Source organism: Macrobrachium nipponense, chromosome 1, assembly GCF_015104395.2.
Source record: "Macrobrachium nipponense isolate FS-2020 chromosome 1, ASM1510439v2, whole genome shotgun sequence".
NCBI classification, from domain to species: domain Eukaryota; kingdom Metazoa; phylum Arthropoda; class Malacostraca; order Decapoda; family Palaemonidae; genus Macrobrachium; species Macrobrachium nipponense.
The window spans coordinates 93981563-94007541 of record NC_087200.1 but is presented as its reverse complement, the minus strand read 5'-3'; the positions used below and the strand labels follow the sequence as shown (position 1 = coordinate 94007541).

Here is a 25979-nt window from a genome sequence, read left to right as displayed (position 1 = left end):
TTAGTGTACATAAGTAAATAAAAAGAGAACAAATCGTTCCCTGCCACCCTTCCCTAATTCCTCCCCCTGCTGGCCTCACGTCATCTTTCCTTGTGGTAAGTAAAATTCCTTTCTTTTTTTTAATTGATTTTATTAACATTTATTATCATTTATCACATTGCTATGTTATTTTATCATTATGTGTGTTATTACTCATTTATTTGTGTATAAATTGTGTATATTATATGTAATTTAGCTGTGTTTAGGTGTGGTTTCATAGCCCTAGAACGGACTAATACATATTACATTATTTTTAATGGGAAACAATGCTTTGAGATACAACTGTTTTGATATACGACGATCATAACGGAACAAATTAAATTCGTATGTCAAGGTTCCAGTGTATTAGACTGCCAGCATATGGCTGCCAAAATTAGTTGATCTCTGGAGTCCAAGAAGAATAAAAATGTGTCTTCAGAGAGAAAATATGAAATATAAATTTAGAGAAATTTGATAGAGTAAAAGAATATTTGGTAATACAGACAGTGAAACCTTTTATTTCCTAAATTCACCATTGGTTTAACAGGGACTAAAGTCTTAGATAACTTAAAACCTATTTCTTGGTAAGCTATTATTTAGCTCTTAAATGAAAATTAAAAATTTCCACTAGGTATGGTTAAGATATTCGGCTGATATTTAAGCAGAGGATATATTAGCAAAACCATGAAAATTGTGAAGTTTTTACCATACGAAATTTTGACATATGGCAACATGAATATGAGGTATTGTATCAAAATTCTTAGTAATTTTGTGGTTTTGGAGGAATTTTTACAACTATTCTCACAAATTGAAGAGTATGAACTGCATTGATTATTGCAAGATAATTGAAGGCCAGTGATAAGTATTTAAGAGTGCAACATATTAAAAGGTACTACAAAGGGTTTGTACACTCACTCAAAAATGTTTTGCAACATGTTCCAGAAGTTTTCATTCACCTACCAATAATTTATTCTTTTATGTACATGTATATATATATATATACTATATGTGTGTGTGTGTGTGGATATATATATATATATATATATATATATATATATATATATATATATATATATATATATATATACAGTGGACCCCACCCCCCGTATTTGCGTTCTCCAGATTCGCGGACTCACACATTCGCGGATTTCTCTGGGGAACGTTTCCCTGCATTATTCGCGGAAAATTCGCACATTGCGCGGTATTTTTCTATGATAAATATCCGCAAATTCCTGGTTTTTTTTTGATGAATTTCATCATAAAATCCACTTTTTGTGATAAAACTATTAAAAAAAACCAAGTATGAACATTTTTAGTGGGTTTTTCTTGAGTTTTAACTAACAAAATAGGCTGTTTTTTAGCATTTTCATAGGGGTTCCAAACCACTTCGCGGGTTCTAACTATTCACGGGGGGGTCTGGTACACATCCCCCGTGAATATGGGGGGTGGGAGGGGGGACAATATATATATATATATATATATATATATATATATATATATATAGATATATATATATATATATAGTATATATATAGATATATACTATAGTATATATCTATATATATAAATTTATATATATATAAAATATATATAGATAAATATATATATTACTATAATATATAAATATATATATATATATATATGATCTATATATACAGTAGACCCTTGACTCACGAACGCATTGACCCACGTACAACTCGATCCCCGACCAAATTATAGGTAAAATTTCACCCTTGACCTACGAAACTAACTTTGAGATACGAACAAAAAAAAAATGCGGAAAATAAAAATTCTGTTTGGGTCATGAACTAAATTTTTGAGACATGAACATTTGAAAAATGCTGGAAATTTCTGGAAAATAACAATTCACTTTGTTTCACAAACTAATTTTTAGACACAAACATTTGAAAAATGCGCGAAATCGCCCAGCACACGTGAGAGCGTTTGAGTTGCCATGGGAACAGCCATCCTCCAGCCGCCCACGCACGGCGTCACCCACGCATCGCTCTTTGTCTCATCTCATTGTGTACAAGACGTTCGTCAATTCGCTTAGCATTTTTTGCGCTAAAACTTGTGATTTTCTTCATAATGGGCCCTAAGAAAGTGGAAGAGTGGTGGTGAAAGGTAAGAAAGTGAAGAAGTGGATGGTGAGAAGGAGGTGCAGAGGAAGATAACCATTGAAATAAAGAAAGAAATTATAGAAAAGTTTGAACGTGGTGTTCGCGTGACCGATATCGCAAGTGAGTACAAGATGCCAAGTCGACAATTTCGACAATTTGAAAAACAAGGATGCCATTAAAGAAGCAAATGTTGCGAAGGGAGTGACAGTACTAACCAAGATGAGATCGCAAACCCTCGAAGAGGCAGAAAAAATAATTTTGAAGTGGTACATGAGAAACAGATGGCAGGTGATAGTGTAAACGAGCCGATCATCTGCGAGAAAGCTCGGCAAGTGTATCAGAGTTACGTAACCGCACATTCAAAATTCTGCGTGGCGGAAACTTTGGCCCAGTGGCGTAACTGTCCGTGACTTTGAGGGCTTCGATGCAGAGATTGTGCAAGAAATTGTGTCCATGGGCAACAGTATGGGTCTACAAGTCAACGACGAAGATGTTGAAGAATTGGTCGCTGAACATTCAGAAGATTTGACTGCGGACGAACTTGTTCAACTCCACAAAGAGCAGCAGGAGCAACTTGCTCGGGAGCAATCAACTGACGAAGAGGAGGCTGGGGAGGAAGTTACAGATGTCAGCAGTGATGTGATAAAAGCCACATGGAAAAGTGGAATGATGTCCAGTGCTTCCTTGAATTGTATCATCCGTACAAAATTGTTATGAACAGGATCGTGAATATGCTCAATGAAAATTTAATGAGCCATTTCAGAAAAGTTATGCAAGGAAGGAAAAGGCAACAGACATTGGATAAGTTTGTGATTAAACGTTCACCAAAAAAACCTAGAAGAGTTGAATCTCCGGAACGAGATCTCCCCGACCTGGATGGGGGAGGGTCCTCCTTCCGCACAATAACCTCCTCCCCACCCACACCCTCCTCTTCTCTTGTCCGTCAAGCCAGAAGTCTCGCCAGTCATAGTAAGTGTTCACTTTACAAACGTTTTTATAGTGTTAGTTTACCATTTTAAATTATATTATTAGATATATTAAGGTTTTTTACACTGACTTTTACATTATCTGTGTAAAACATAAGGCAAAATATACATAATCTATATTGGTTCGTAGGGGTCGAGAACCAATTAATATTATTCCCATTAAACCTTATGGGGAAATTAGCTCCGAGTCACGAACAATTTGAACACGACCAACTAGGAACGGATGTGTTTCGTGAGTCAAGGGTCTACTTATATATATATATGTATATATGATGTATATACACAGTGTTCCCCCCGTATTCGCGGGAGATGTGTACCAGACACCCACGCGAATAGCTCAAACATGCGAATAGTTAGAAACTCCCCTCTAAAAATACCTTTATATATCTGCCTATCTTGAAAGTTCAAATACCAAATGTCTACTTAAAGTATTATCCTACATCAAATATACCATTGAATTGGTATTATTAATATCATTTTAAAGTCATCTTAAACATTTTACCATTAGAAATATTTAAACAGCCAATAGCAGAGAGAGAGAGAGAGAGAGAGAGAGAGAGAGAGAGAGAGAGAGAGAGAGAGAGAGAGAGAACTCCTTACGATTTCAATAGATTGAAATGAACGTCTGTAGGCAACACTTTTTTTCCCCTCCCATAAAAGGGATTTTGACGTAATTTTAAAAAAAGTGGAAAAATCATTTCTGGGCGATTGGCTCGTGTCGCCAGCGAAATATCCTTTAATCTATTATTTCTAGGGTAAATGTACTAACACATACCAGAGAATAAATAAAATAAAGAAAAAGGTCAGTATAACTGACTCGCTCACCCTCCAAGAGGGTGTCGGTATGAACACTAGGCGAGTGAGACCACTACCACGAGCCAAATACAATAGAAACTCCCACAACAAAAACCCTCCATGAGGAGAAAGCCGACCCACAGAGTGAGCAGCTTGTACTACTACTACTCCATCCCATGCTGCCGACTGCTGCGCTTGGTGGCCATCCTGAAGTTAGCAGACAATCTTGGGCGAAGGGATGGGTAGGGTGGGATTTCGCTGGCGACACGAGCCAATCGCCCAGAAATAGATTTTTTCCTTACGTCAAAATCCCTTTTTCTCTGGCTCAGCTCGTGTCGCTGCGCGAAATCGTACCAGAGAAATAGCACAAGATTGTAAACAAAAGTAATAAACAAATCAGAATAGGTCTCAAATAAAAAATAAAGTAAATATAAAAAGAATATAATTGCTAAAAAGATACAAATAAACAGTGATACAAAATAAAAATATGCTTTTAAAATTACCCTTAATTCTAACATGTTTCTTAACATAAGGTAATTTACATATGTACAGAGGTAAATTGGCTTACATGTAACAAAACAAATGGTATCTGTGTAAAGGCATGTATCAAAAATATAATAGCAATTAAAACAATCAAATGAACAAATTAATCAACAATGATAATATATAAGGAATGTATATGACTTAATATACAAAACCCGTAACCATTATAAATGAGATGTATCCCCTAGCATAAAAATAAGGGGGTAACATCCATGAGATCAATATCCATAATCATCTGTGAGTGTCCCTAGCAAAAAAAAATAAGGGGCACCCACTACATCATCATAAAAGCAGCTAAGGCACAAGGTGAATGTAAATGAACACGGTAGGAATAGACGAACTGTTGGGTGAAGCAGGTAGAAAGGAGGACTGAATCTTCTACTACAAATTAACTAGAGTCAGGGGAAACTATGTTTCCCGCTGCTACTGCTGAAAATTTCAGAGCTTCCAAGTACTTAAGGTAATGACGTTTGTAACACTGTCGGCGATTTCCATCCGGTATACTTTTTCAACTCATCGAAGTTCATGTGTTGGAAATAATTAATTGAGGTGGCTACTGCTCTGACATCATGTGCTTTTGGAAAGAGTCAGGATTGGCTTGTTTAATAAAGTACAGGATTTGTTGCCTGATGCTTTAATGGATAAAGTTCCACCTTTTTCCCTCTTAAAGAGGGGGCCCCGATGAGGATGAGGAGGTCCTGGATAGAAAGGCTCGTAAGGTTGAAACTGGACAAAGGGATACATCTTGTGGAAGAGGAAGTACTTTCCAAGGTTCCCACCTCATCAAAGGACTTCATTCTTTGCCAAAAAGCTACGTTCCGGAGAAAGTAGGACTTCCCCTGTGGGAAGGAATTGAATATGATCCGGATCTCTGGATAAAGCCGACAGTTCTGAAATTCTTGCTCCTGAAGCCAGGCTTAATAAAAATAGGGTTTTTCTTAGGAGCATCATAAACGAGCATGTGTCATTATCGGTTTCGGAAGCCAGTTTTAGAACATCGTTTAAGAACCATGAAACTGACGTAGGCCTCACAGAAGGCCTAAGTCTAGCACATGCCTTAGGAATAGACGAGAAGTAGGTATCCGTCAAGTCTATGTTAAATCCAAATTGAAAATATCTTTTTCAAGGCTGACTTGTTTGTCGTAATCGTGCTAGCTGCTAAAAACCTTTTTCAAATAAGGATCTGAAGAAGGATATAAGCTGAATTAACTGTCATGATTCTGATATCTGACTCTCTCAGGAAGGTTGCTAACTTTTTGACAGCAGCATCATACTGCCTCAAAGTTGAATCCCTTTTATCGGATTCCAAGAAGAGAATATTCTGAGGGTCATATTCGCATCTCTTTTTTGCCGCAAACAACTTCATGAAATCCATAAAGTTAGGGTTTTGAGAATCCCTGAGGAAGCGAACACAGTCTTCGTTTGTACTGACTGGGAGAGCTTGGGACTTGGGGATCCGAAGAGGAACGAAGGCCCAGTTCCAGAATTAGGGGATACCAATGCTCTTCGGCCAGTCTGGGGCTACTAGAGCCACTTGACCCTTGAATGTCCTGAGTTTGTTCAATACTTTCATAAGGAGATTCACTGGAGGGAAGACGTAAATCTTCTCCCAGTTGTTCCAGTCCAGAGCCATGCGTCCGTGGCGTAAGCCAGAGGGTCCAGGTTGGGGGCTACATAACACGGTAGTTTGTGGTTCGCTTGGGATGCGAAGAGATCACCTGTAGCCCTGGGACTCTTTGAAGGATCCATTGGCAACGAAACTGTTGTCTAGTGACCATTCCGACTCTAGGGGTAACTGATCGGGATAGGGGCGTCTGCTATGACGTTTCTCACTCCAGCTATGTGAGTGGAAGAAAGATGCCAACTGAACTTGTCTGCCAGGGAGAAGATGGCTACCATGACGTGATTTAGATGACGTGACTTGGAGCCTCCTCTGTTTATACAATGTACTACCACTGCGCTGCCAGGACTAGCTTTATGTGGGAGTACTTTGGTGGGTGTAACTTTTTTAGAGTCAAGAACACTGCCATTGCCTCCAGTACGTTTATATGGAACTGACGGAACTGGAGGACCAAAATCCCTTGAACCTTTTTGACCTGGGAATACCCTCCCCAGCCGCTTAAGGACGCGTCTGTGTGGATGGTGATCCCTGGTGGAGGGAAACTGAAGGGGTACTGACACTGATAGATTCTTGACTTTTGTTACACGGCCGAAGCCGATTCTTTAGAATCAGAGCACTGAGGATAGCTTGTCCCTGGACCTGACATTTGCTCGCGAGCGCCAGATCCTGGTTAGGTCTTTCAGTTTGGCTTTCATTAAGTTGTTCGTTACTGATGCAAACTGGAGAGAGCCGAGGATGATCCTTTCCTGAGCTCTCCTTGATGTTAGTTTGTGACTTAGAAATTGCTTGACTGACTTCGCTATTTCTTTCCTTTTGGTAGATGGAATCGACAGAGTGTGGGAGGATAGATTCCATTGAATGCCTAGCCACTGAAAGTTTGACTCTGGAGTGAGTCTTGACTTGGACTTGTTTATCTGAATCCTAGATATTCTAGGAACTGGATCACTTTTCAGTGTAGCCTTGTTGCATTCCTCGACTGATGGGGCCCAGATCAACCAATCGTCGAGATACGCCACTACCATAATCCCTTGCGATCTGAGTTGTTGCACTACCACTTCCGCTAGCTTCGTGAACACCCTGGGTGCCACGTTGAGTCCCGAATGGAACTACCTTGAAGGAGAATGTCTGGTCTCCTATCTTGAATCCCAGATACGACGGAAGTGTCTTGCAATAGGGATATGATAGTAGGCGTCTGTAAGATCGATAGAGGTGGTGACGGCCCCACGGGGAAGTAAGGTCCGCACCTGTGAGAATCGTGAGCATCTTGAACTTGTCGCAGCGGATGGCTAAGTTTAAGCGGGACAAGTCTAAGATTACCCTTCTTTTTGTGAGCCTTTCTTTGGCACGCTGAACAAGCGACCTTGAAATTTTAATCTCTTGACTCTCGCTATAGCTCCTTCTGAAGGAGGTCCTTTGCGTACTCTGTCAATTCTTTGGAAGGAAGTTGACGGAAAGGTCTGGCTGGAGGTGGGTTTCGTCAACCAGCTCCAACCCAGCCCTTTGACACTATGCTCTGAGCCCACTGGCTGAAGTTCCACCGGTGGCGAAAGTGAACAGCCTCCCTCCTACCTGAAGTTCTTCATTGGTTCTGGTAACCGCCTCGGCCTCCTCTGAAGTGCTTTCCCCTATTAAAGGCCTCCGATCCTCTCCCACGAAAGGACCGCTTACCTCTGCCTCCCTTACCCGAGCGGTCATACTTCTGAGAAGCTTGACTCTCGAAGGCTTGATTGTAAGCTGGAGAGATGGCGTATGAGGTAGAGGGTTGAGCTTGAGGTATATCACATAAATTGGCTGTGATTGACCTTATAAGTGGAAGGTTGGGCTGTCTGCACTAACGGCACTGCTGGAACTTGTTGAGGAAAGCGTGGTTGCTTCTTCTGGTAAGGTTGGAAACGCCTAGGTTTCCTCTGTCCCTTACCTTTAGGTGTCAGGTCTTGCCTCCTCCTAGCCGTAAGGCCCCAACGGTCCTTAAGGCTCTGGTTCAACCTCGTAGCCTCTGCCTGGACTTCCTTAACCATAGCCTCTGGGAAGAGATCTGCGCCCCAGATGTTAGAGGAGAGTAACCTATTCGGCTCATGTCGAATGGTTGCCTCTAGCAGACATGCTTCCTACAATTCGTTCTAGCAGTGGCAAAACTCGAACATATTCTGACTGCACCGTTTGAGTCAGGGTTGCTTTGGTCATAAGCTTAAAAATTGGTTCTGATCCATAGGCCATGGTTGCTACCTCAGACATAGCCATAGATGATTGATCTGGCTAGTCGTGATTTTGCGTCAAATTCAGCCTGAATAAAGACTATCTGGGAGCCTTGGTAGCTTTTCACCAAACTGCTCCATAGCACAGTCCGGTTGAGTTTGTTTCCAGCTGAGAATGTATTCGGCAAGTCTTCCCACAATTCTCCAATTGAAGGGAGTAACGGAGATGTGGGATCTGCTTCTTTCAACTGAGGCATTGGTTTCCCCCTTCCCCTTTGGGTCCGCTGAGATGGCTTCGACCTTAGCTAATCTTGGTTAGGAACGGGGAGCGGGGTACTCTCATCCATTGTGCAAAATTGGTAAATGGGACTTTTAAATGGTTGTATCTTGGTTGTTAGAACAATCCATGTCCTCTAAACATCTGAGCCATTCTCTCGAGCCTGGTCTCAGTGAATAGAGGACTGTCTCCTTTGGTACCCTATCGTCCCGAACCATAGCCGAAGGCGTGAGCCTTGCGTAGCCTATGAAAGGAGGCTGTAGGCCCTTCCGGGTAGAACTCGAAGTCCTCTATTCTTCGAGTTCCAAACTCCGGTTATGGAGATGAGACCGTCCTGGAAGGGGGCGTATGACGCTACTCTCCATGGGTTGTTCATAGAGAAAGCAGGAAGTGAGTCATACGGAGGAAGCTGAGTTCCACTTGTGTTGGAAAGTGAGGGAGAGGCTAGAGGAGCTTCTCTTAGCCCGGCTATAATAGTATCTTGGGAAGTGATCCTATCCGACAGGCGAGAGATCATTTGTTCCATACTACTCTTTAGGGACCCAACTAGGTCGCCCACCTGTTGCAACAGGCCAGCATTGGAGTCCAAAGCCGGAGCTGCTGCGGAGGTGGAGGGGGAGGCTCTGAATTGGAACCAATGGTAGCGGAACTGGTGATTCTGCCTGCCAGTGCGAGATCTCTCCTTGGATTACTTTTTGAGGACTTAGAGCCGGAGCTAGAAGCTTTAGACCTGTCTGGCCGGGATTGCGAGCCGGAGACTTACGTGAGGAAGAAGACGAGGACGTCTTCTTAGACGACGATGACGTCTTAGTCAAGGTCATCACTTTAGCCTTGACCTTAGGTCTAACCGAAGCCTCAGGAGGAGTATATAATTCATCACCCGTAAAGCCTTGGAAGGATGGAGAGGTTGCAGGGGTAGAAGAAACAGTCACACCCAAGGGCGACCCTTGGGTGCCCCTTACTTACCTCTGACCAACAGGTCGTCTATACCTACATCGGTTCAACATTAATATCCAGGGTTGCGACATCCGTGGAGATATCCTGGTCTTGTTCAGTTAAGGAGGCCGCCAGCTGTTGTTGGATGAAGGCGATAGTCGGGTCCGCCTCTACTGGGTCGACGTAACCTGTCGCCTTGCCTCCGGGGAAGATTAATAGTGCTAACCGCTTCTCGAGGATGTAGGGCTGACCCTTGGCGGCGTTCTTGCCAAAACCTCCGACCCAGGCCCGCAGGGAGTAGCCAGTGCGGTATCCCTTACTGCCGGAGCCTGTAAGAGAGGGCGTATTTAGATTTAGAATCACTTAAAACTAAATACTTAGAGTATAACTTAAACTAGATGCCTTAAGTTAAAAGTAAATGATGAAAACTTAAGCACTAAAAAAGAAGCGGAGCAGCTACTGGAGATGGAATACTTACCCCTTCCAAAAGCTGGCTCACCAGATCGTAAAACATATGGTACACGTCTCATGGTACCAGACCTGGATGTCCCCGTGCGGAGTCGCGCATGGAGCATGGGACCGGCAAACTTCGTGTCCACAGGGGTCCTGAAGTGTAGCGGAACATCCCGGATGCTCACAGTTGGTGGCCTGTAAGTGGGAAGACACATGAGTATCTTAAAAGGCATCACTTACAGACCTAAAGGACAAAAGAACTCCGTTACATGCCGGAGCTCGGAAAAAATTGGGCATAACCCCTCCCTGCATTGCCTGAATAGGCTATAATCCCGGAGAGATCCGGTAAGATATGAAAAGGGAGGGGGGATGGTTAAGTACTTAAGATAAACTTATAGATAACTTAAACCTAAACACAGCGAACCGGACTAGGTTCAGTCTGAAGCGGAGTGTAGTAACTCAGCAATACGGTAAGGTTAGTAGTGACCTACTGTATGTTCCGGTCCACTCTGCTGGGTGGACTAGCCCCTTCCGCTGGATACCAGGACTCCGATCAGGGAGGACTCTAGTAAGGAGGAAAGGGAAAGGGCGAGAGGACATACATGCTCGAGCTAGCCCGGAGCGACAAGGTAGTAACAGAGGGGGGGAAGGCCAGGGCCCCCCACAACGTACACCCCGGCCGACCGAGAAGCCGGAGAGGTCGAGACCAGTCTGGGTCTGTCCCGACTCCCTAGCCCCTCCGCCTGATGGGAGAGAGGGAGGCAGGCCTCGGGTATGCGGAGCGAGCATGGGCAGACCGACCCACAACCCCCCGCCCGACTCTATGGAAGAGCGGGAGGGGGGGAAGGGTGTGACTGGGCAGGCAGCCGTCTGGCTGTCCGTGATCACGAAGTGACCACGAGGCGGTAAAACTGAGATACGATAACCAAACCTAGGCCAACCAACTGATCAGAGAGAAGCTATCGGGAAGCAACTTGAACTGAAAAGCGGTAGCATACAGGCCCACAGGGCTAAAACCAAACTGATCAGAGAGATGCTATAGGGAAGCACTGAACTGATCAGCGTAGTATAGGCTCTATGAGCCAGGACCTAGGCTAAGCCAGACGCCTAACTAACCTAACGATGACAAAATACATATAATAAATAAAATAAAATGAAAGAGAGAAAGTAATATAGCAGGAGAAAAAAATCCAGGAGGTACGACTAACCCGAAGGCAAGTCCCTACCACTCAAAGCTAGTCAGAGGCCGATACTAAGAACCTGGACTAGGGTCTGGATAGAAAAAAGGCCTACATAAGGTGAAATACATGCATGCATGACCAACTGAGTAGACCTTTAATCTAAACAAAGCGGATAATCAAATAGAGCGTACATAAATAAGGGATGTTTCTAGGTATGGGAGACCAAGAACGAACCCATCACGCGGCAGAACCATGCTGCCATGCTTCCGACCCGAGAACGTATTTATACCTAAAAAACGGCAAATTACTGTCCCAGGGTCGGAAAAAAAACCAACAACTAATCTATGTACTGAGTACTTAACTTAGCTGCTGCGATAGCTGCACGCTCCATTATAGATCCAAATCAACGAAAGGGCACCAAAAAACACAGAGAGAAGAAAAATAAAACACGTGTGATCGACGTGTGGCGCTAACTGAAAAGGAAGGCCACCAGAGGCGCAGCAGTCGGCAGCATGGGAGGATGGAGTAGTAGTAGTACGAGCTGCTCACTCTGTGGGTCGGCTCTCCTCATGGAGGGTTTTGTTGTGGGAGATTTCTATTGGTATTGGCTCGTGGTAGTGGTCTCACTCGCCTAGTGTTCATACCGACACCCTCTTGGAGGGTGTGAGCGAGTCAGTTATACTGACTTTTTCTTTATTTATTTATTCTCTGGTATGTGTTAGTACATTTACCCTAGAAATAATAGATAAAGGATATTTCGCGCAGCGACACGAGCTGAGCCCAGAAATACATATATTTCTCCAGAGAAGAGAGAAAGAGAAGACTGTGCAATTATGTTTGTCTGTCTATCAATTCTTTTGCTGAGAGCGAGAGAGATAAAAGAAGGAAGAAATAGAGACACCAAATGTATACCTTATGTAACATCCTGCATCAAATTTACCTTAAATTATTATCATATTACTGTATTAATCTTAGAGATTGTATTAATATAATTTCAAAGTAATCCTAAACATTAGTACCCTTAAAGGTATATACTTACATACGTACTTATAACACTTGCAGCCAAGAGAGACAGAGTTACCACTATGACAAGTATCTTGTGGAGAGAGAGAGAGAGAGAGAGAGAGAGAGAGAGAAGAGAGAGAGAGAGAGATTGAGAGAGAGAGAGAGAGAGAGAGAGAGTTGTCCTTACAGTATTTAAAAAGAGTGAAAATGGAATGATTATTGTATTTAAAAATACTCGCATATGAATTTTTTGTAGTTACAGTTATAGTATTATATTGGAAAATATTAATGATAAAACTTATTCACACAGCATGAAAATGATCTCATCTCAGTGAGAGAGAGAGAGAGAGAGAGAGAGAGAGAGAGAGAGAGAGAGAGAGAGAGAGAGAGAGATTTACATAAAAACCAAATAAATTCGTTGACCATTGTATGGCATTGTTACTTTCCCAGCTCTGAGGGAAATTAATACAGAAAAAGACGAAGGGAAGAATTTTAATTTGAAATTAGTTATCATATTATTAATACTTCTATTATTATTATTATTATTTGAAAATATAATAAACACATGCATCTACCATAAAAATTCTCTCTCTCAGTAAGAAAGAGGAGTTATCCTTACAAGTGAAATGGAAAGGTCATTTTCATCTCTTAAAATACTACCACTATGAATTTTGTAATACAGTTTTGTTCTTATTATTATTATTATTATTATTATTATTATTATTATTATTAATATCTTTATTTTTCTTTTTTTTTTTTTATTTTTTTTTGCTCTATCACAGTCCTCCAATTCGACTGGGTGGTATTTATAGTGTGGGGTTCCGGGTTGCATCCTGCCTCCTTAGGAGTCCATCACTTTTCTTACCATGTGCGCCGTTTCTAGGATCACACTCTTCTGCATGAGTCCTGGAGTTACTTCAGCGTCTAGTTTTTCTAGATTCCTTTTCAGGGATCTTGGGATCGTGCCTAGTGTTCCTATGATTATGGGTACGATTTCCACTGGCATATCCCATATCCTTCTTATTTCTATTTTCAGATCTTGATACTTATCCATTTTTTCCCTCTCTTTCTCTTCAACTCTGGTGTCCCATGGTATTGCGACATCAATGAGTGATACTTTCTTCTTGACTTTGTCAATCAAAGTCACGTCTGGTCTATTTGCACGTATCACCCTATCCGTTCTGATACCATAGTCCCAGAGGATCTTTGCCTGATCGTTTTCTATCACTCCCTCAGGTTGGTGCTCGTACCACTTATTACTGCAAGGTAACTGATGTTTCTTGCACAGGCTCCAGTGGAGGGCTTTTGCCACTGAATCATGCCTCTTTTTGCACTGGTTCTGTGCAAGTGCCAGGCATTCACTTGCTATGTGGTTTATGGTTTCATTTTTCGTATTGCACTTCCTACATGTGGGAGAGATATTATTTCCGTCTATCGTTCTTTGAACATATCTTGTTCTTAGGGCCTGATCTTGTGCCGCTGTTATCATTCCTTCAGTTTCCTTCTTTAGCTCTCCCCTCTGTAGCCATTGCCATGTGTCATCGCTGGCTAGTTCTTTAGTCTGTCTCATGTATTGTCCGTGCATTGGTTTGTTGTGCCAGTCCTCTGTTCTGTCTGTCATTCTCCTGTCTCTGTATATTTGTGGGTCTTCGTCTACTTTTATTAGTCCTTCCCATGCACTCTTTAGCCACTCTTCTTCACTGGTTTTCAGATATTGCCCCAGTGCTCTGTTCTCGATGTTGACGCAGTCATCTATACTTAGTAGTTTTCCCTCCTCCTTCCTTTCGTGTTAGTATAGTCTGTCCGTATTTGCTCTTGGGTGTAGTGCTTTGTGTATTGTCATATGTTTCCTGGTTTTCTGATCTATGCTACGGAGTTCTGCTTCGTCCATTCTACTATTCCTGCGCTGTATCTGATTACTGGCACTGCCCATGTGTTTATGGCTTTTCTATATTTCCGGCGTTGAGTTTTGACTTGAGTATCGCCTTAAGTCTCTGCATATATTCTTTCCTGATCGTGTCCTTCATCTCTTGGTGTTTTATATCCCCTCCTTCCATTATTCCCAGGTATTTGTATCCTGTCTCATCTATGTGTTTGATGTTGCTCCCATCTGGTAGCTTTATCCCTTCAGTTCTCGTTACTTTTCCTTTTTGTATGTTGACTAAGGAGCATTTTTCTATGTCCCTAGATACAATCCTTACAGTCTGGATAGGCTATCTATTTCCTTGATTCTATTACCATACAGTTTGATGTCGTCCATGAACATCAGATGGTTGATTTCTGTTGCCTCTTTTCTTGAGTTGGTACCCGGCATCCATCTTCTGTAGTACTTTTGTCATGGGAATCATGGCTACTACGAAGAGTAGTGGGGACAGTGAGTCGCCCTGGAAGATCCCCCTCTCCTGATATTAACAAAAAAAAATCTGCTAGTCTTATTCCAGAGCTTGTAAGTATTGTATTCCAGTTGCGCATTGTATTTGAGGAAGCTGATGGTTTTTCCTCTGCATATATTTTCAGGCATTCTATTAGCCATGTGTGTGGTATCATGTCGAAGGCTTTCTTATAGTCTATCCATGCCATGCTTAGGTGTTTTTTCCTTCTCCTACTGTTCTTCATTACCATTTTGTTTGTCTATCAGGAGCTGGTCTTTTGTGCCCCTACACTTCCTTCTGCAGCCTTTCTGTTGGTGGGGGATGTGTTTTGTCTCCTCTAGGTAATTGTATATCCTTTTCACTGATTGATCCCTGTTAGTAACTTCCACATTAATGGTAGGCAGGTGATAGGCCTGTAGTTACTGGTATATTTCCCTTACTCTGTCTTTTGTACTAAGGATGTTCTTCCTGTGGTCATCCATTTGGGTGCATGGTGATTTGAGATACATTGCTGGAGTTGTTCTGCTATTCTTGGGTGTAAGGCCTTGAAGTTTTGAGCCAGTCTCATGGACTTCATCGGGACCTGGGGCTTTCCATTTGGGCATTTTCTTTAGTTGGTGTGTGACTGTGACTGTCGTGATCTCTGTGAATCTTTGTTTATTCTCCCTGTTTCTTCTTCCTTGACTTCCTGGAGCCATGTTGCATGTTTGTTGTGTGATACCGGATTGCTCCATATGTTTTCCCAGAGTCTCTTACTTGGTTGGCTCAGGAATTTCTGGGTGGATGTCTTCCCTTCTTAGTTGGCTGTATAGTCTTTTCTGGTTGGTTTCGAATAGTTTGTTCTGTTGGTATCCTTATTCCATGTTCAATGTACCATTGGATCTTATGTGCTTTGGCCTTAGCCTCTGTTTTATTTATTCTTCTATTGTTGTTGTGATGTCCCCTCTCTTGTACTTTGTATTTCTCGTTGAGTTTCCTCCCTTGTTTCTTGCTTCTTATTTCCTTTTTCTGCCATCTCTTTCAGTTTATTCAAGTCAGATCTCATCACCATGAATATTTTTATTATTATTATTATTATTATATTATTATTATTATTATTATTATTATTATTATTATTATTAAATAACTGTGAAATTATCAATAAACATTTTACATACTAGTACCATAAAAATTCTTTCATCTTGGTAAAAGAGAGAGAGAGAGAGAGAGAGAGAGAGAGAGAGAGAGAGAGAGAGAGAGAGAGAGAGAGAGACGAGAGAGAGAGAGAGTGTCTATCTCTCTGTTCTCTCAAAAAATACTATAACGCTTCCAGCGAAAGAGAGGGAGGGAAGGTAACCACATATGACACATTATTATCTTGTGTGTGGCAAAAGAGAGAGAGAGAGAGAGAGAGAGAGAGATTAGTTAACCTTAATTAAAAGTGACATGGATAGATTAGTATTGTATTTCTTTAAAATACTATCACATAATATGAATTTTGTAATTATCATTATTATTATTATTATTTGAAAGTATTAAAAACATATAGTACAAGTACTATAAAAAATCTCGAGTCTTAGTAAATGAGAGAGAGAGAGAGAGAGAGAGAGAGAGAGAGAGAGAGAGAGAGAGAGAGAGAGAGAGAGAGGGGGGGGGGGAAATTTCATGAGCACTTGGTGGCAACAACACAACAGCTCTTCCCCCTCCTGTCACATAACTTGATATATCTGACAGTTTTAGTACCTGGAGTTAGAGAAAGAAGACTGGGATTTCCTTCATTCTTCCATAATTTTTTAAATTTATAAACTAAAATCTTACTAATTCACTATGGTATTTTCTTTAATGAATTTATATTATTGCTGTATAAATTAATATTAATATTTGAAAATAGTAAATCATTTATTTATCATACAAAAAAGGGATTTTGACGAAGGAAAAATCTATTTCTGGGCAAGGGCCCGTGTCGCCCAGTGAAATGTCCCTTTAGCACATTTCTAAGGTAAATATTGCTAACATTACCAGAGAAAAAAGTTAAATTGGAATGTCAGAATATTCTGACTTGCTCACCTTGTATAAAAGGTGTCGGTATGGTTTCTGGGGCGAGTGAAACCACTACCACGGGTCTCTTACCATTTAGATCCATCCTTCTACAAAATCCTCCTACCTGAGAGGGCCAATGCAAGGCCTGCACCCAGCTACGACTACTACTAGCGCTCCCGACGCCATCACTAGCGCCTCTACCGGTCATCCTTGGAGTTAGCCTGTCAAGCTTGGGCCCAAGGGTGGGTGTAAAGTAGGGTGGGATTTCACTGGGCGACACAGGCCTTTGCCCAGAAATAGATTTTTCCTTCGTCAAAATCCCTTTTCTGGGGTCAGCCCGTGTCGCTTCGTGAAATAGTACCAGAGAAATGGCCACAAGCTTGAATGAGGATATAACATGAGTAAGGAAAAATAAAAAACAATTGAGATTAAAGTACTATAATCTAGAAAGACTTATGAACTATAAATGATTATAATACATACTTAAGATTAATTATGATAACTTACATAAATCTTAAAATCTAATACAAATTCACAGATTAAATATATGTTTGAGTAATCCTAGCATAAAAATAAGGAAAACATCACAATAAGTGCCCTTTGGCATCTAAGGCATAAAAAAGGGTACATGGTGGCAGAATCGCAGGAAGGATGTCAGTGAGGCAGGTAGAAAGGAGATCTAGATCTAATTACTAAACTACTTAAGCAGTGTCAGGAGAAACTGTGTTTCCCGCTGCCACTGCTGGGAATTTAAGAGCTTTTAAGGACTTGAGGTAGTGACATTTGAATACTGTCAGAGATTTCCAGCCTGTATACTTTTTCAGATCATCAAAATTCATATGTTGAAAGTAGTTGATCGAGGTAGCTACTGCCCTAATATCGTGAACCTTGGGAACGAGTTTGGGTTGGCTTGTTTAATAAAGTATAAAATTTGCTGCCTAATACCTTTTAAGGAAATGGTGACATCCTTTTCCCTCGTGAACAAAGGGCCAGAGGATCTCATGGCTGTCTTGGTAAGATATGCTCTTAAGGCAGTAACTGGACATAAGGAAGGGTCCTGAGGAAGTGGAAGGATCTTCCAAGGAGCCCATCTCATTGATGGATCCTCGTTTTTAGCCAAGAATTGATGATCTGGAGAGAGTAAAACTTCTCCTGATGGGAGAAATTCTATATGACCTGATTCTCTAGATAGAGCCGACAGTTCAGATACCCTGGCTCCTGAGGCCAGACTTAGAAGAAATAATGTTTTCCTCAGGAGGGGTAAGAAATCACATGAGTTATTATCAGTATCTGAGGCCAGTTTGAGAACATCATTCAAGAACCATGACACTGAGCTAGGCCTCTCTGATGGTCTGAGTCTAGCACAGGCTCTAGGAATAGATGAAAAATAGGAGTCTGTTAGATTTATTTTAAAATCATATTGGAATATCTTCTTTAGTGCTGATTTAGTAGTAGTGATAGTACTGGCTGCTAAACCTTTTTCAAATAATGATCTAAAGAAGGAAATAGCCAGGTTGGTAGTCATGGTTTGAATTTCGGTCCCCCTCAGAAAATTGGCTAGTTTCTTAACAGCTGAGTCATATTGACGAAGGGTCGATTCTCTTTTATCCAATTCTAGGAATAGGATGTTTTGAGGATCGATATCCGCATCCCTTTTAGCTGCGAACTTCATGAAGTCCATAAAGTTAGGGTTTTGAGAATTCCTGAGGAAGCGAACAGAGTCTTCATTTGCACTATTTGGGATAGCTTGGGATTGGGAATCCGTTGAGGTCGAAGACCTAATTCCAGCAGGAGTGGGAACCAGTTGCTCCTGGGCCAATTGGGGGCCACTAGGGCGACTTGTCCCTTGAAGGTCCTGAGTTTGCGCAGAACTTTCAGAAGAAGATTCACTGGAGGAAAGATGTAGATCTTCTTCCATTGATTCCAGTCTATGGCCATGGCATCTGTCTCATAAGCCAGAGGGTCCAGGTTGGGAGCCACATAGCAGGGAAGCTTGTGGTTTGACTCTGTGGCGAAAAGATCCACCTGGAGCCCTGGAATCTGCTGACAGATCCAATTGAATGATCGCCTGTTCAGAGACCACTCCGACTCTAGAGGGACTGAGCGAGACAAGGCATCTGCTATCACGTTCTTCACTCCCACTAGGTGAGTGGAGGACAGTTGCCATCTGTACTTGGCTGCCAGAGAAAATATGGCTATCATGACGTGGTTCACATTTCTTGATTTGGAGCTTCCTCTGTTGATGCAGTGTACTACTACTGTGCTGTCCAATACCAGCTTGATGTGAGATCCCTTGGCTGGCTGACGTCTTTTCAGACTGAGGAATACCCCCATAGCTTCCAGCAAATTGATGGAGCCGGCGGAATGGAAGGGACCAAGTCCCTTGTACCTTTTTGTACTGAGAGTACTCTCCCCAGCCGCTTAGTGAAGCATCCGTGTGGATAACTAATGCCGTAGGAGGGAATTGGAGAGGAATTGACTTTGATAAGTTCTTGACCTCCGCCCAAGGGCGGAGGCGTTTGCGAAGTATCGCCGGGATAGCGGACAACTTGTCCCGGAACTTGTTGTTTGCTCTCGAGCGCCAGACACGGTTTATGTCTTTGAGTTTTGCCTTCAGCAGAACGTCTATTACTGAGGCAAATTGAAGAGAGCCTAGCATCCTTTCCTGGCTTCTCCTGGATGTCTGTTTGCACTTGAGAAGTTGCCTGGTTGCCTTGGCTATTTCTTTTCTCTTTGACGACAGAATTGATAGAGTGTGAGAGTTTAAATCCCACTGAATGCCGAGCCACTGAAAGCGAGAGTCCGGTGTCAACCGGGACTTGGTCTTGTTTATCTGGAACCCTAGATGTTCCAGAAACTGTATTACCTTGACCGTTGCTTTGTGGCATTCTTCGATGCTTGTTGCCCAAATGAGCCAATCGTCCAGATACGCATCTACCATTATCCCCTGGGATCTGAGTTGTTGAACTACTGTCTCTGCTATCTTCGTAAATACCCTAGGGGCTACGTTTAGCCCGAAGGAGAATGCCTGGATCCTTAGCCTGAAACCTAGGTACGGGCGGAAGTGTCTTGCCACTGGGACATGATAGTATGCGTCTGTAAGATCGATAGAGGTGGTGACGGCCCCACAGAGAAGTAAGGTCCACACCTGCGAGATAGTCAGCATCTTGAAATTGTCACAATGAATTAATAAGTTTAGACGGGACAAGTCTAGAATTATTCTTCGTTTGGTTGAGCCTTTCTTTGCCACGCTGAACAAGTGACCTTGAAACTTTAAATGCCTGACTTTTGACACTACTCCTTTCTGAAGGAGTTCTTGGGCATACTCCATCAATTCCGTTGTTGGTTGTTGATAGAAGGTCTTGGATGGAGGAGGGCCTTTGGTCCAGCTCCATCCTAGGCCTTTGGACACAATACTTTGTGCCCAGTTGCTGAACCTCCATCTGTGGCGAAAGAGGAACAGTCTCCCTCCTACCTGAGGGTTCTCACTGGCTTGGGGCAGGTCGAGATCTGCGCCCTCCCCGTAAATGCTTCCCCCGGCTGGATGCTCTTCCGCCACCTCTCTGGCGAAAGGCACCCCTAGCCCTGCTGCCTCTTCCGAACCTATTAAAGGGTTGGAAAGATTGGCCCTCAAACACTGGGTTGAAGGCCGGAGAGACAGCAAAGGAGGTGGAAGCTTGACCCTGAGGAGTCAGCAGCAGGAATTGTTGTTGAGGCTGAGCCTTTGATGTAGAAGGCTGTGCCACTTGAGAAACTGGCACTACCTGAACTATTTGCTGTTGCTGGGAAGCCTGGAAAGGCTGGAATTTCCTAGGCTTTTTGGGTTTTCTGGATGAGTGAGTCGACTCCGGCTTCCTCTTACTTGAGAGGCCCCAGCGGACCTTAAGGCTCTGATTGAGTCTTGTCGCCTCGTACTGCACTGAATTGACAACCGATTCTGGGAAAAGGTCGGCACCCCAGATCGGAGCCGCCAGCAATTTGTTCGGTTCGTGGCGGATGGTGGCTTCCTGCAGAACATGTTTCCTGCAGTTACGCCTCGCCACAATGAAATCATAAGGCTGAGTTGGTTTTCTCCCCACTCTCAGGGCAACTTTTTCCATCGAGATCATTAAGGACATCTCCCTTTCGCTTACTCAGAAGGCAACACAGGACCTTCTGACTTTGCCAGTGAGGAAGTACTTTCCAGCCAAGCTTGTGAAGAAGACACCAAAGGAGTCAAGACCGACTCAGCAGCCCTTTCGGGGTAGACCGTTCTCTCGCCCCTCCTTTAGAGGAAAAAGAATGCCTGCTTAAAGAGGGTCGAAAACTACAAACAAGCAATAATTCTCAAGTCCTCCAGACTACAGTTTGGGCCAGACTCGGGATTTTGGGAAGTTTGGCGAAGAAGGAGAGCGGATTCCTGGTCCGTCAGTGTAGCCCAGGAAGGTTACAAGATCCCCTTCCTGAAGAAGCCACCTCTTACCACCTCTCCAAGAGCCCTTGGGGCTCATTACAACGACTTAGAGAAGAAAGAGGCACTGTGGGAGCAAGTCTTCACCATGCTCAGCAAAGGGTCCATAGAACCTGTTCTGGACCACTCATCACCAGGGTTTTACAACCGTCTTTTCCTTGTGCCGAAATCTTTGGGTGGATGGAGGCCAGTACTGGATGTGAGCTGTCTGAACTTGTTCGTGGAGAAAACCAAGTTTACGATGGAAACGAGCGAATCCGTGCTGGCAGCAGTGCATCCAGGGGACTGGATGGTGACCCTGGACCTTCAAGATGCGTATTTCCATATTTCCATCCATCCGAGATACAGGAAGTACCTAAGGTTTGTGATCCAGAACAGGGTCTTTCAATTCAGGGCCCTTTGCTTCGGGCTTTGCACAGCGCCACAGGTTTTCACGAGGATTATGTCGAATGTGGCGAGGTGGCTTCACCTATTGGGGATCAGAGCCTCACTCTACCTAGACGATTGGCTGATAATATCCCAGTCGAGACAACAATGTCTGGAGGACTTAAAATTGACCTTAAGTTTGACGAAGGAATTGGGTCTGATGGTAAACCTCAAAAAGTCGCAACTGATCCCCAAACAGGAAGTAGTCTATTTGGGGATTCTGATTTCCTCAGCGACTTTTCAGGCTTTTCCATCCCCCGACAGGCAAGTCCTATGCCTTCGGAAGGTGCAAGCCTTCCTAGAGAAAGACCAATGCTCTGCGAGAGAGTGGATGAGCTTGCTGGGGACGCTCTCTTCAATAGAGCGGTTCGTTTCTCTAGGAAGGCTTCACATGAGACCCTTGCAGTTCTTCCTGAGCGAAGTCTGGCCAAGAAAATCGCAACCGGACTCTTTCCTGTTTCAAATTCCTATCAAGATCAAGGAGGAATTGGAGTGGTGGCTAACTCCGGGAAAGTTAGCAGAGGGTACATCGCTCCAACGGAAGAACCCAGACCTAGTGTTGTTCTCCGACGCCTCGGACGCAGGTTGGGGAGCGACACTAGGTCCTCAAGAAGCATCAGGCCTCTGGAACAAAGAGGAAGCATCTTGGCATATAAACAGGAAGGAACTGATGGCGATTTTCTTGGTTTTGAAGACGTTCAAGGTCTTAGTCCGCGACAAAGTGGTACAGATCAACGCAGACAATACCACAGCTCTGGCATATCTCCGCAAGCAAGGAGGGACTCATTCCTTATCTCTGTGCAATGTGGCGAAAGAAGTCCTTCTTTGGGCAGAGAAAGAAAACGTCACCCTGCTCACCAGGTTCATTCAGGGGGAGAAGAACGTCAGAGCGGACCTGCTGAGCAGGGAAGGGCAACTCCTTCCGACGGAGTGGATGCTGCATCAAGAGGTATGCCAGAGGCTGTGGAAACTGTGGGACCGTCCAGTAGTGGACCTTTTTGCTACTGCTATGACGAAGAGATTGCCAGCCTACTGCTCTCCAGTCCCAGACCTTCAAGCAGTCGCGGTGGGTGCCTTCCTGTTAGATTGGACGGGGCTGGACGCTTATGCTTTTCCTCCGTTCAAGATAGTAGGAAAGGTCATGAAAAAGTTCAGGGAGAGTTACGGGACAAGACTCACTCTCATAGCTCCCTACTGGCTGGCCCAAAATTGGTTCACAGAGGTAGTGGAATGGATGGTGGACACACCAAGAACACTGCCCACAAGAGTAAATTTACTCAAACAACCTCACTTTGACAGGTATCACAAGAACCTCCTCGCTCTGGGTCTGACTGCGTTCAGACTATCTAAAGACTTGTCAGAGCGAGGGGGTTTTCTAGAGAAGCAGCCAAAGCAATTGCTAGAGCGCGAAGAACCTCCACCATCAAAGTGTACCAGTCGAAGTGGGAGACCTTCCGTAAGTGGTGCAGGAAGCAAAAGGTTTCTTCATCCAGTACCTCTGTGACCCAAATTGCAGACTTCCTCCTGTATTTGAAGAAGGAAGTAGGTTTGTCGAATCAAACTGTCAAGGGGACAGGAGTATGCTGGCCGCTGTGTTCAGACACAGAGGCTTAGACATTTCCAATAACTTGGATCTTAGAGACCTCCTCATGTCTGTTGAGATGAAGAAGGAGCGTCAATGCAGAGCCCCTTCTTGGAATTTAGATATTGTCCTGAAGTTTTTAGTTACTAACAAGTTCAAACCTCTAAGAAATGCATCTTTGAGAGATGTCCCGAAGAAGATCATCTTCCTAGTTGCTTTAGCTATGGCTAAAAGAATTAGCAAACTTCAGGCAATCAATAAAGAAATAGGCTGGAAACACAACAAGGCAGTGTGCACTTTCCAGGAGGATTTCTTGGCCATGAATGAAAGCCCATCTAATCCTTGGCCAAGATCCTTTGAAATTATGGGTCTTTCCGACCTTGTGGGTCAGGAACAGGAAATGGTTCTTTGTCCTGTAAGGGCTTTGCGTCATTACGTTGAAAGAACCAAAGATATTAGAGGGACCTCAGGATCTCTTTGGTGTTCAGTGAAAGAGCCAAACAGACCCTTGACGAAAAATGCTATCGCCCTTTTTCTCAGAGAATTAATTAAAGAAGCACATATGCTTTGCCAAGAGGAAAACTTCAGACTACTTAAAGTCAAGGCGCATGAAGTTAGAGCGGTAGCTACGTCCTTGGCGTTCAGTTTGACCCAGCTATGTTTTGTTGCATTATCGCCTCGTGGTCCACCTGCACTCGCGTGAGCCAGCTGATCACCCTGGTCCCAGTCTCCCCTTCCTCCCACGTGGAGGGAGGATTAGTCCTTGCTCGCTCACGGTCGCTATGGCAACCGTCCGGGCACCCCTCCCCTCTCCTACCAAGGGATACGGGAGTCACGGACTTAAGGGGGGGTCCTGTTGGACTGGTCACGTTTTCTTTGAGCTTCGGGGAGGTCCCGGTGTGTTCAGGTTGGGTTGGCCACCCCGCCAGCTCGCGTCGGGCCTTCTCCGGCGTTCTATGGTGGTTCTCCTGTTCCCTCCCTATCTTTACGTGGATAGCTGGCTCCGCCAGCTCTTTGGGCGGGGAATACGGAGTAGGCCTTACATGCTTCCCCTGTATATGGTTGTTGTAGTCTCTTTCGTCTTCCGGCGGAGCACCCGCTCACCATCCGTGTGCCCCGTGGGTTGGCGGAAGGGTTCTACAGCGGAGCTAGGCTCCGCATACACTATTATTTGTTTTGTTTTAGTGTTATTTTGTTTAACTTTATGGATAATCTTCTCACGTTCTCCGCTGTGTTGTACCTTCACCTTGGTGTACTATATGTATATGAGCAGGTATCTGGATTGGCGGAAATCTTTGCTCCGGTGTACCGGAGTTTTCAAACCAGTTTACCGAGTCCTATGGACTCTCACACGGATTACAGGAGAGGATTATGCCCAAAAATTTATTTTACTCCGGCATGCAGTGGAGCATCATATCTTTTGAGGGGTCCTGTTAGTATATGCTGATACTTATGTATCTGTTCACTTACAGGCTACCAACTGTCAGGAGGCGGGATGTAACGCCGTCCTGCAGGACCCTTGTGGTCATGAGGTCTGCAGGACCCACGCACCCTGTGCTGTCTGCCACAATGAATTGATCGTGTGGCATCACGAAGCCTGCTCCATATGCTACGAGCTTGTGGAACAGTTTTCTAACGGAGTAAGTATATACCGGCGTAGGTATCGTCTCTTTCTTGGTATATACTGTCAGATAATTTGGTTTAAAATTGCTTATAGTCGACTAGAGTCGTAAGTTTTAATGATATATCTTTGGGGCTTCGTTGTAAGGACTACAATGACCTTTTGTTTCAGGCTGCCGCCGTGAAGGACGCCGCGTCGGCCACCCTGAAAGCCTGGGTAGGTGGCTTCGGGAAGAATGCACCGAAGGGGCAGCCGTATATTCTAGGCAAGAACATGGCTGTCCGAATCTTCCCAGGCGGCAAGTCGACTGGCTACGTTGACCCTGTTGCGGCAGCGCTGGCTATCGCTGCCATCCAGCTGCAAGTGGAGCAGGCCTTGGCAGAAGGGGGAGCCCTGGAGATCACAGCGGACATCGCCACCCTGGACCTTAATGTGGAGCCTATGACGGTAGGGGAAGGTGAGTTGATGGTTGTGGTAGGTTTGTTGGGCGCTCAAGGGCTTCCCTTGGGCGCGTCTGGATCTTCATCTCCTGTCCCTTCTGCTTCATTCCAAGGTTTTTCCGCATCGGAAATTCCGGCTAGGACGTCTTCTGCCTCGGTTGTTCCTAAGGTGAAAGGACAACGTGAGCAAAAAACCCTGGAGAGGTCGTCTTCTAAGAAGACTTCGGCCTCATCTTCTCATAAGACTCCGGCTAACCATCCTGGAGCAGAGAAAGCGAGGACATCTTCTTCTTCGCACTCCAAAGGGTCTAGGGGCAAGTCCTCTAAAGAGAAGGTCCGCGCTCCCGCCAAGCCAGTACCGTCTACGTCCACCGGAGCTCGTCCGAAGACCCCTGCTGCGACCAGTACCTCTGGCCCCTTCGATCCCAACTCCTTTACAGCAGGGGTCATGCAACAGGTGGGGAACATGGTGGGGGCAATGGTGAACGATAGGCTTGACCAGATTGCCCAGATCTCCACCTCGTTCGTGCAGTCCGGTCAGTCGATCCAGAACATCTCGGATCGGCTGACGAACCAGGAGAACTTGTTGGCGGGTCTTAGCCAGAATTCCCCAGCAGTTCTTCCTCTGGCAGGCGCCGGAGTGACTCCAATGCCCGATACGACTCTCTCCCCGCATTCACCATGAGTAATCCTTGGAGGGTAGCAGCCTTCGCACCCTTCAAGGACGGAATGATCTCAATCCCGGACTGTGGAACTCGTCGTATCGAGGACTTCGAGTTCCACCCCGCCGATCTTCAACCACCTTTCATGGGGTATGCTAGATTGACGGAGGCAGCCCTAAATAGAGAAGATAAAATCCCGAAAGAAACTGTTATTTACAGTCGGGAACAAGCTCAGAGGGAATGGGTGAGGTGTCTGGAAGATTGGGACTGCACCAAT

At 44.2% G+C, this 25979-nt stretch overlaps 1 protein-coding gene across 1 annotated transcript in view; it reads left to right on the top strand.

Moving 5' to 3' along the window:
- LOC135219468 (spermatogenesis-defective protein 39 homolog) overlaps nt 1-25979 on the top strand; it is a gene marked incomplete in the record, with an annotated part of 246008 nt that overhangs the window by 57873 nt on the left and 162156 nt on the right.